The following is an 11,948-nucleotide window of genomic DNA, read 5'->3' as shown; positions in this document are numbered from 1 at the left end:
TAGAAAGGATATTAGAGAAGCTCCCTCCTGCCCGACAAGAGCGCTTCAGGCGGCAAAGAGACCACCGCGACCCCAACGGCCCAGAGGCATCCCTCCTAGACCTATCTGAGTTCCTCGCCAGGGAGGTCAGCAGCCTACGACTGGACACGTTCGTGTGGAGTGGACCAAGCCCAAGAGATGGACCTCGGGGATCAAATGATAACCGCCGGTCGGTGACCGTTATGCACCAAGCCGAATCAGTACCGCAGCACAAGAACCACAACACCCCCTCGACAAAAGAGGAGTGGAAGATTGAATGCCAGTACTGTGAAGGGGAACATCGGCTGTATCAATGCGATACCTTCAAGAAGCTGACCACGGACGAGGTGAGTCAGTGGATCAAAGACCACCGCCGCTGCTTCCGCTGCGCGCGCAGCCATATGGCAGCTGAGTGCCGCTTGAAGAAGAAGTGCAGCAGGTGCGGCGGCGCCCACTTGGAGGTCCTGCATGACATCAACAGGCGTCCGCCAGGACAACAAAGTGGGCCCGTCACGGTAATGTACCAGGCCGAGGCGGTGGCACCAGTACCGAAGATCCACCAGACCGCCCCCTGGTGTCCCGACTGCTACAGCAGACACTGGGAGTCACGGTGCCACTCGGACGACCGCGAGTCGGCACCACTCCAGAAGATCCAAGGCAACCGACCAACAGGAGTGCTCCATATAGACCAGCATAGCGGGACCCCCCGAGTGCTCATCAAAGTGGTCAGAGTGCTCCTGAGCTACGAGGACAAGGTCCTGGACACTTACGCTGTCCTAGACGATGGGTCTGAAAAGACTCTCCTCCTCGCTTCCGCCGCAGCCCAGCTGGGTCTGCAGGGTGCCAAAGGAACAATGACCATACGTACCATCAGAAGAGACCAGAAGACCATAAAGGGTAAAAATGTCTCCTTCAAGATAGCAGCGGTGGACCAGCCAGAGAAGCAGTATAGTATTACCAACGTCTTCACTAGCCACGACATAGGCCTATCACAGTACACCTACCCCATCCCACAGCTGATGGCAAAGTATGTGCACCTACGTCAACTACCTATACCGCTTATCGACGGCGCCACACCGACCCTGCTCATCGGCTCCGACCACGCGGACCTCATTCTCCCAATTGAGGCGGCCCACATCGGACCCAAAGGATGCCCAGTCGCGGTTCAGACCCGACTGGGGTGGACGCTCCAGGGCCCCCTCTACGGACTTGACAGTCAACCCACGTCTACACGCTGCCTACACACACAGGTGAGCGACACCGGCCACTCTCTCGTACAGCCCGTTGAGAGGCTATTGACATTAAGCGAGAGGCCTGTGAGAGAACCGTGGGCACAAGAGGGAGTTCGGAACTCCACCCCCCTCAGCTGCGCTCCAGACGTAGCTGACCTCGAACCCAGCACCCCAAGCGACTCCTTGATGGGGCGGCCGGAACCGGCCCCTCCTCAGACGGGGTACAGACCAAACAAGAGAAACAGACGGAGGAGGTGGAGGCACAGCCAAGCACAGATCAAAGCAGTCTCAGGCCCGCTTCCTCCTAACCCCCCTACCATCCCTTCCAGCCCGTCAGAAGCGGGTCAAGGACGGGGACAACTTAAAAGTGGAAACAGTCGTCATGATCATAGACCAGTCACTACCCCGAGCTGCGTGGCCGGCCGGCCGCGTAAGCAAAGTGATCACTGGTGCCGACGGAAAGGTCAGAGTGGCAGAAGTTCTTGTCCAGGGACGGACATACACCCGACCCGTGGCGAGGCTGATAGAGTTGCCAAGGCTCCCCGACTCTCTTAATGACGACCATGACCCCCTGACTTTGTGAATTGCCCTACTCCTCACAACGGACATTGAGTAGTGGACAAGACGGTTAATCTGTCTCTGCTTATCTAATTAGGTGCGGACTAATTAGGAGGCGGCTGTTACAAAGGGTCAGATTAAACCGAATATATATATTTATTGCTTGAGATATATTGTATAATATTTGTATATCGTCTGATATCCCTTGTATATTCTTTGTACATATACACGGAATATCCCTTTACCTAGTACAGGCCAGACCATAATATTCGTTCTCCTATTGGACAGCGATCCCCTAGGCGCCACGGCCATACCCCCAATGTCTAGTTCAAAGCCACCGCCAAGGCTTGTCTCAACATGCCCAGTTTTGCGCAGGAATACGAGACAGAAATGAGGTTAGCACTAGATTATTCACCGTACGTATAAATACGTCGCAGGTGGATACAGAAGCACTTAGTCCAGTTAGTTACCCTCAAACGTTAAAGCCTTCATCACGAGTCAACGACCAAGTGAAGTGAGCAACTTGCGTCTAAATAGAGCACTTAGAACCGCGTGCGAATAGGATAGTAAAAGTGTCAGAGCTTAGTGAAATAACGTCAAGTTCGACCTAGTTAAATGTGAAGTACCGTGCACCGGAGAATCTACACCGGTGAATGCAGAGCCTTTTCCGGCTGGATTATTGCTTTGGTACTGTGGCTGCTGGAGCAGAGAACCGTCTACCCCGCTGCTGTGTGGGATTTACCCGTGAGGAGCATCACTCGAGCCCGTCTCTAGGAGAGGCTGGCTGGCTTTCATCCATGCTGCACGCATACTTGGATTATAGCTGCTGCTTTCGTCTGCCGATCAAGGGAGTAATGTACCGCCTCCCGTAGCTGGAGCTTATTGATTCCTCGTTGATCCAGACTTTTGCATTCGAACATTCCTCTCCCCTGCTGGCTTACAACCGGAGGGAACCCCTTAGTATCTCCAGCTGACCTACGTGTGTACCATATATAATTCTTATGCTACGGGTGGTATTAATTATCCCCTGCGTAATATGCTCATGGACTTACGCTCTTGACCTATTCATGCACATTCTTCGCCTTACAAGCGCAACTCTCAATCTTAATAAATAATGTAAGATAATCTTGGTGCTCTTCTAATAAATATTATTATAAACAGTACTTTCTTGTTAAGCCGTGTTATTGTGGGGGTGTTCATCACATATACCTGTGTACTGTATGGCCAGTAGTAATGTACATAACGCAGTAGTGGTTTAATGATACCATACTTATTCAATACAGTCAGGGAATTGTACCCCTCAGTTACAGTTAGGGTTAGGGTTGGGGTTAGGGTTAGGGTTAGGGTTAGGGTTAGGGTTAGGGTTAGGGTTGGGGTTGGGTTTGGGGTTAGGGTTAGGTTAGGGGACTGTTGAGCAAGTGTTGGTGTGGGCACGGGCACAGGGATGAGATTTTACCTTCTCCTAATCTTCATGTCTGGGTAACCCTAACCCTAACCCCCTAATGGCAAGAAATAAACCACCATGGACGGTTTGAAAGCTAATGTTGTTAACTTTTGTGTTAGAGGGTTTCAAAATCTAATCTTTTCAAATTCTGTGAATATATGGAAAATAAGCAAACGGACACAATTTCATGACATAATAATCAACACAGCCATCGTTGTACACAGAAACACAAAAAAATATAGGCAAAAAACACAAAATAGTCGCTAAGGGGGCAGAGGAGTTAAGGTGCTATACGGTATATGTGTAGCATTTTCAAATGCATCTCAGTAAAACAGAATGTGTTTAAAAGTGAACATTGGCATTTTGTGCTGTAGCTCTACTGTTTTCTAAGGTAAGTATGCACACAGTGATTGTTGAATTCTGAATTCTACACATCTGACTATATCATAATTATATGTTTTTATATTATATCTATAATCAAGTATACATACATGTTTCATGCACTAAGTATTTTGCATATGCTTTATCTTTGATGTTAGATAGTGAACAGGCTTCTCTCCCAAAGGTTAAAGGTAATCTCATTTAAGGTAACGGCCAGGCCTTGGCCAGAGAGTGGATTGAGGCAGTAAATGGTCAAACTTAGTTTATCGCACCAATGATTGCTATCTTGGTAAACACTGGCATCCTGCTTTCTTATTTTTTAAGTGCCAAAGAAAGTTAAGCATCTTGTTGATTCATCCCTAAATGTAATGACTTTGTTTCCCACTCTTTTCTTTGTGTAAAGAGGATATACAGTCTTTGCTGGGCTTTTTCTCTCACTTCTCACTCTCACTTCTCCACTAACACGCTTCCACATCTCTCGCTCATTCTCCCTTTAAACTCTAGGCCTAATCTCTATAGAACTAACAATCTTTTGACTATTGTTTTATGTAATCTTGTATGGATCCATACTTATAATAAACTATCATATTGAACTTTAGAAATCGTCTCCTGATCATTATACTTTCGGGACAGCAATTAAATATTCCTATTTTAATATAAATGAATAAATAATAAGTAAATCAAATATTCATCATTACGGTGATCAGAAACAGTACTACATTTCAATATACAACTTTTAAAATATTTCCACAATATTGAGAGAGAGATTTCACAAAATGGGACAAACACCAAATTGAGACTCTGCATGCAGAATGGAACGGAAAATAAAGCATTATACAACGGCATGCAAATTTCTCTATTCTGATTGGCTGAAACAGTCAATTTACACATAGTTATTTCTCATAATCCCATGCTCTTGGTCCCAGGACCCGCCCACAACCGAATTACTATCACTCCGCCGTGCGACTTTTTAGAAAAAAACAAGATGGCGGACAATAATCTTTACGAATGGATATGTTGATAGCGTCATAACAACTAAATGGAAAACGATTCTGTCACGGCGAATGTCTTAGTTGCTTAAACAATGTTGGATGATGTAATTGATGGGTCATGAGTCATTGTGGAACAAAATAAAAATTGCGCGAATAGATTGATTGATTGATTAATTGCAAAAAAAATATATATATATTTTCTTTCTATAGAAGCAGCTTGGAGGTGCGCTGTTTTAAGTGAACATGGACTGAATGGATATGTTGGTGGATATGTTGATAGCGTCATAACGACTAAATGGAAAACTATTCTGTCACGGCGAATGTCTTAGTTGCTTAAACAATGTTGGATGATGTAATTGATGGGTCATGAGTCATTGTGGAACAAAATAAAAATCGCGCGAATTGATTGATTGATTGATTATTTGAAAATATATATATTTTTTTATTTCTTTCTATAGAAGCAGCTGGGAGGTGCACTGTTTTAAGTGAGCGTGGACTATTGAATTGATTGATTGATTGATTGATTGCTAATTTTATTACTGTCGGCCTTGTTTCCAACTGGTTAAGTTTAGGCCCTCTTTCGAAGTTGGTTAAGGTTAGAATTTGTCTTTAGAGCAGGGCGATAGACCACCAGCCCTGATTCCAAACTCTAACCTTAACCAAATTCTTACAAAAAAAATAATATCTTATAGGGCAAAGAACCCCCCCTCCCCCCCTATATAGGGCAAAGAAAACTTTTTTTAATTTGTTTTACCTACTTTCTATAGAAACATCTAAGAATGAAGTTCTATAGAAAGTAGGTTAAAAACTAAAGAAAAGTTGGATGTGTTAGTTTGTTGTATAGCAATAAGGTTGGATGAATGTGCCAGTTGTATAAAAGCATTACACCACTTGTAGTCGTGGGTTGTGAAAATTAGACCATGCCTAGGGGGGTCTAACGACCACCCCTAGGCATGGTCTAATTTTCACAACCCACTCCTGCGCGTGGTGTAATGGCTTTTATACAACTGGCGCATTCATCCAACCTTATTGCTATACAATAAACACACATTAATTGAAGATTTATTGAAAAAACCATCCGCCAGAAAAAGTAGTTCCCAAAAAAAAAAAAGAGAAGTTGCCTCCATGTGGAAGCAGCTCGGAAGTGCATCCAACTGTTCTCAGTAAGACATCCAACAAACTAAGACATCCAACTGTCTCTCAACTAAGACATCCAACAAACTAAGACATCCAACTGTCTTTCAACTAGGCATCCAACAAACTAAGACATCCAACTGTCTTTCAACAAGACATCCAACAAACTAACACATCCAACTGTCTTTCAACTAGACATCCAACAAACTAACACATCCAACTTTTCTTTTTTAACTTACTTTCTATAGAACTTCATTCTTAGATGCTTCTATAGAAAGTAGGTAAAACAACAACAAAAAAGTTTTATTTGCCCTATAGGGGGGGGGGGGGAAATGTTTTCTTTGCCCTATATGGGGGGGGGGGGGGACGTTTTCTTTTCCCTATAAGAGTTTTTTTTTGTTAAACCTACTTTCTATAGAAGCAGCTGGGAGGTGCGCTGTTTTAAGTGAGCGTGGATTACTGAATTGATTGATTGATTGATTGCTAATTTTATTACTGTCCGCCTTGTTTCCAACTGGTTAAGTTTAGGCACTCTTTCGAAGTTGCTCTCTTTCAAAGTTGGTTAAGGTTAGAGTTTGGAATCAGGGCTGGTGGTATATCGCCCTGCTCTAAAGACAAACTCTAACCTTAACCAACTTCGAAAGACTTACACCCCTTCCTTCTGAAGGCCCCCTCAAACCGTTCAGTTAGTGGTCATCTAGTTCCACTTTTAAAACTATGATATTAACAGTCAGTTATTCTTAAGGTACACTAACTGAACGGGACAGAGGTCACACTTATGACAGTTCCGCGACATAAAACCACACACACACACACACACACACACACACACACACACACACACACACACACACACACACCCACACAGGGTCATAAATCAACACTGGTATTGACAGAAGTTTTTGGCTGATTTATTCTGAAAATCCCGCCTCCATTTTGTCCCGCCTCCAGATGTCCCTCCCCCTATAGCCCCGCCCCCTCCTAAACCGGAAGTCCCTCCTTCCGAAACCGGAAGTCCCGCCTCAGGGCTTAGGGTCATAAATCATCTCAAAAGGGGCGTGGCTTCAATCAATCAAACTTTCCATATATGGTCTGACAGAAGGTGGGTCCCTATTCTCTCTCTCTCTACATTCTGACAGCCATCACTGATATAGATTGTCTGGTCAGTAACATGGATCTCCTAGTCCCTCCGCTCTGCAGTAAACAGAAAATACATGTTCTGGTATCCCGTTCCCGCTTTATCCAATCAGGAGAGAAAACCCTAGATATTATTATAATTTTTATTTAAATTATATGTTGTACTTATTTGTATTCTTATTTTTATTTGCCAAGCAAAGTAATCTTGGCAGGCCAAATGTACTTCTCTCTCTTGATTGGATAAAGTGGGAACAGGATACCAGAACATTTATTTTCGGTTTACTGCAGAGCGGAGGGAGACCCATGTTACTGACCACACAATCTATATCAGTGATGGCTTTTTAACAAAGTAAATACCACTTACAGCACCTTTTAACTGAAGCAGTGGTATAGGTGGGTAGGCTATACTGTGGACTCCACCATCCAATGTATTTCAAAGGTAATTAGGCTAATAGGTGTATATACTCTAAATACCCAGTGAAATAACTGTGTAATACTCCATACTCTGTATACTTACCTATTCCTCAACTACACAATTGCTTGGAGTCAATCAGATGTGATCGAGAAACATAGTCAATGAACACAGTAAACCGGAAAATGTATGTAATTAGTCAAACTTTTATTGCAATTGTTCATTTTTCTTTAATACTACTGTCAATAACAATAGCTATTACTTTATTAAAATCTCCAAATGTGTTAATTTGTCGTATGGTAGGGAGGTTCAGACTAAACATATAGAATTTATTAAGGTTTACTTTCATTTACAACACAAATATTGATCTTTGAGGTCTTACTGGTACATACAAGTTGATTCAGAAAATTACCGTACTGGAGGATCAGGCTACGTATTTTCTTGCTACTGCAGTGTCATCACACACGTTCCACAGCAGTTAAAGATTACAGTCATGATTATTGTTAAGGCTTAAAATGCAAAATAATTATTCACATCATCCCACTGTGATATTTTACATTCAGTAATGTTAAACTTAACAGACATAAGAATACTGATATTGCATAGAGTGGTGGACTGAGGTCATGTTACTGAGGTCTTTGTTCAAAATGGCCGTCAAAGGTGGTGTTTTAAACACATTAAACCATATCTTTCAACTTGAAAACAAAGGAAACAGTGTAATACCATAGTAACTTTCTGTTTAGGATAAATTAGCAATTTGGTAATTTTTTTACAAGGCATTTAGGTGATCCAAGGCATTTAAATAAATCCAATATTAAGTAGTATTTCTTGAACTTTTGTTCATAATTAAGGCCAAGGCTTAAAAGCTTTGATTCCTCCCCAGGGCTTGAATTGGGTCGGGTTCGTATAAATACTAATTATTATTATTTTCATAATACGAATTCGGACTCATATTGAACGTCACGGTTTCTGTTAATTAATAGTCTGGTAATTAACTCCAGAGTGGACCAAAGTGGCCGAGGTAGCCAGAGCCCTTCAGCACTGCTCGCTGTCCAGTTCAGCACCTCGGACAGTGCCAGCTGACACAGACTCCTGATGGTCTGTGTGCCAGGCCGCCAGCAGAGAGCGCTCTCTAAGCTATTGGCACAAGGATCAAGCAGGCTACCTGTGACCGGTGCTGTCCGAGGTGCTGAACGGAAACTCTGGTGGTCATGTGCTTTGCCACTGGGAAGTGAGCAGGGCACTCATAAGAATAGAACTAGAACGACAGCCTAAAAAATTATAATTATATATATTCTGTGTAATAATAATAATAAATTGTGCTCAGGCCCAAAACTGCTGCAGTTTTTCGGCTTGGACAGAACCTACACAGGTTTATGTAGGGTTCATGTAGGGCTCATGTAGGGTTCATGTAAGGTTGGGCCTGATTTTCTGAGGGCAGATCAAAGCTCTACAAGAAACTGAGCTTTTGTTTTCGCAGCTGTATGGGATAATTTACATTTCCTTGAAATTAACTGTGAAGTTAACTGTGAAGTCAAGTCACGTTTATTTTCATAGCCCATTATCACATGTCCCACTTGTAAAGAACCAGAATTATTTGATGATGAATAATATTGGAGCAAACATGCAAAGCCTCATCATTATTTGTTAATTCTATAGTAACCTGCTTTTAAAACTGTATGTTTTTGTAAGGAACACTGATGTTAAATTGTCAAATGTATTTATTATATTATCATAATAACATTTTCTTTTTTTATATACGTGTCAGTAGATCTGCTGCACAAAAAAAATATTTGGAATGTTCTATGTCACAATCACTGTTAAATCTAAAGCCTATAGTGCCAGAAGTTCTAACATTTCAAGAAAATCTCAATATTATAATCACTGCAGAATAAAAAGGTCTGTACATATCCAACAGTGCACAGAATTTATACAAGCAACATAAGATTCTAAGAAAATAATTTCACTGTACATTTGTAAGAGAAATAAAAAGATCTGTCACAACTTCGTCCTTCAACCAAGGTGCATAAACTGGATCAAGGGAGAAGGATTCTGCAACTCTATGGAGGCCGATGGATGTTCTAAAAAATAATGCTCTTCATTCATACAATTAAAACCAACACGTTTCGGCAACATGTAACCCTGATTAAACTAATCATATGAATATTAGCATCCTAACATGCTTCATATGTTTCCTATAACCCTTATTATGCTTCCTGTAATACTTACTATGCTTCTTAACATGCTTCCTATGTTTCCTATAACCCTAACTATGCATCCTAACATCCTTACTATGCTTCCTACTAGTACTACTTATCATAGTACCCTTACTATTTATTCTCTTCCTTCAACCCTGAAGTACATTCTACTTGAAATACACTTTTTTTCTTTATCCACTTTTTCTCCTTATTTTTCTCCCATCCCAATTTCGTGATTCCAATTATTCGCTCCCCTGTCTTGAACGTTGCTAGACTATGCCTCCCACTGGTCGGCTGTAGTGAGGATAGAAGCCTTGCATCACGTGTCCCCTCCGGTACACGAGGAGGCAGCCTGTCGCATCTTTTCACCAGACAGCTCGAACTCTCAGTGGCGAGGAGTAACGCGTGGGAGGCTCACGCTGCCCCCGATACTTCCTGTTTCTGCTGTACAGGCGTCACCCAACCGACCTGTAGGAGTCTCTGTCCACAACGTCCAATCCCCACCCACCAGCTTTCCCACCCTCTAACACTGCCAATTGTGTTAGTATGACGACCGGCCAAGCCGGTAGCAACGCCGAGAGCGTTAGTGGCGAGCGCCTTGCCCACTGCGCCACTCAGCCGCCTTTACTTGAAATACACTTGATACTTTCTAAAATGTACTGTATTAAACATTATACGTGAAATACACTTGATACTTCTATAATATCATACTTGAAATACACTTGATACTTACCAGGCGGCGGTATCGGACCATTGCGATCTCAGACACAGTGCCACACATTTCCACAGCACAGCAGGATGAATTATGAATGGAAACAGCTAATAAAAGAAATAACGATCTAATAACGAGTATACTCGTTGTTGGCAGTATTCGATTGGCGGGGCTATAACGAGTCAACTCGTCTTTGGCGGGGAATGCGTTAAAGGGGTCCCGGACGCGTCTATGCCTTCTACAACGCTGTTTGGTTTCCGGGTTCCTCTGATTGGCCGCTGACCTATGCTAGCACGCCCCCCTTTACACTCTCGCGCTGTGAAGCGCCAGCGGGGCGATGCGGTGGTTTCTCCCCGGCTTCCGTGCACCGCGCTGCCGCCGGCTTGACTCGGTCCAGCTCCAGCAGCAGCGGCCATCTTCCGCCGCCTGCGGTATCCTCCCTCCGAGGCGGCTCGTTCTTATTATTATCCCCCATTGTTCAGGTCGACATGGTCGCACAAACACCCGTTGGAGGAGTAGTGGGGGAGAAGAAGAGGAATATTTTTAAATAGCAAGAATTATCGACTGGCAACTCTGTGCTCGTCATACCTGCAGCTGCTGGTACTGTATGGAGAGAGAGGCACACAACAACAGACAGACAGCTCAGTGATTGAAACCGGCTGTCTGTCTGTTGTTGTGTGCCTCTCTCTCCATAAAGTACCAGCAGCTGCAGCTGCACCCTGATGTAAACAGGGGGACCCTGATGTAAACAAGACAAACGTCTTTCTCTGGTCTGCATCCCCTTAACAATTGTGTGTATTGAGTCGTACTGTATTGTACCCATTCTGCAATCTGTTAAATAAAGTTTTCATTCATTAATTCATTCACGAGCACAGAGTTGCCAGTCGAAGAGGCTCACACCAAATAGTACTATATAGGTCCTCACTGAAAACGAATGCACATCATTAGTGAAACTGATATGTGTAATAGCAATCAACTGCTTAAATAGCAGGATTTTTAATAAAATAGAAATGCCTGCTATTTAAGCAGTTGTAAATCAAATATTTTCTCAATTTGATGTCAACTAGCCATCGTTTAGCCTAGCTTACTGAAAAGGTGAAATACGTCCTAAAAATATCCACTGAATGACAGTTTAAAATTACAGATTTCGAAGACCCTACATATATATATATAATCTATTGCCTAATCAAATAAGCCTCCTATACCTTTACTGGGATGAGCGAGCAATTTTATGTCTCGCTCCATTAATTTAGTAGAGTCCCAGGTCGCTGGTGATGGAAGTAGCTAGGAAGAGGGAAGAGCCAAAATCAGGAATGGAAAGAGGAGGCAGAAGGGGATCTTTTCTTGGAGTTGAAGATGAGTTATGCTCTGCATAAGTGGTCAAAGGGCTGACATGACTCAACACTAACAGATAGTTTATATTAATGAAATAAACTACTTATTTTCACTCTGTATTGGCTTATTCTCTCTCCCCTTTGCTCTCTAGGCACTGCAGGCCTGATGGGAGCTGTCCTTGGTTCTGAAATAACTTGAAGCCAAATCTAAGCCAGTTCATTGCCTTTTGATTACCAAGCAAAATGTATGGCATTGCTTTCGTTATTCATTTAAATGTTCAAAGTGTTTTATGTTCTGACGCGTAACGCAGTCAGACTAGAAGGGCGAGGCTTCTCATTCCAAAGCAAACATGTCATTCATTGTTTCCGTTTTTAATTAAGGGATTTGTTTGGATC

Source organism: Notolepis coatsorum, assembly GCF_963971535.1.
Source record: "Notolepis coatsorum genome assembly, chromosome: 19".
NCBI classification, from domain to species: Eukaryota; Metazoa; Chordata; class Actinopteri; order Aulopiformes; family Paralepididae; genus Notolepis; species Notolepis coatsorum.
Note: the sequence above shows the minus strand (reverse complement) of the source record.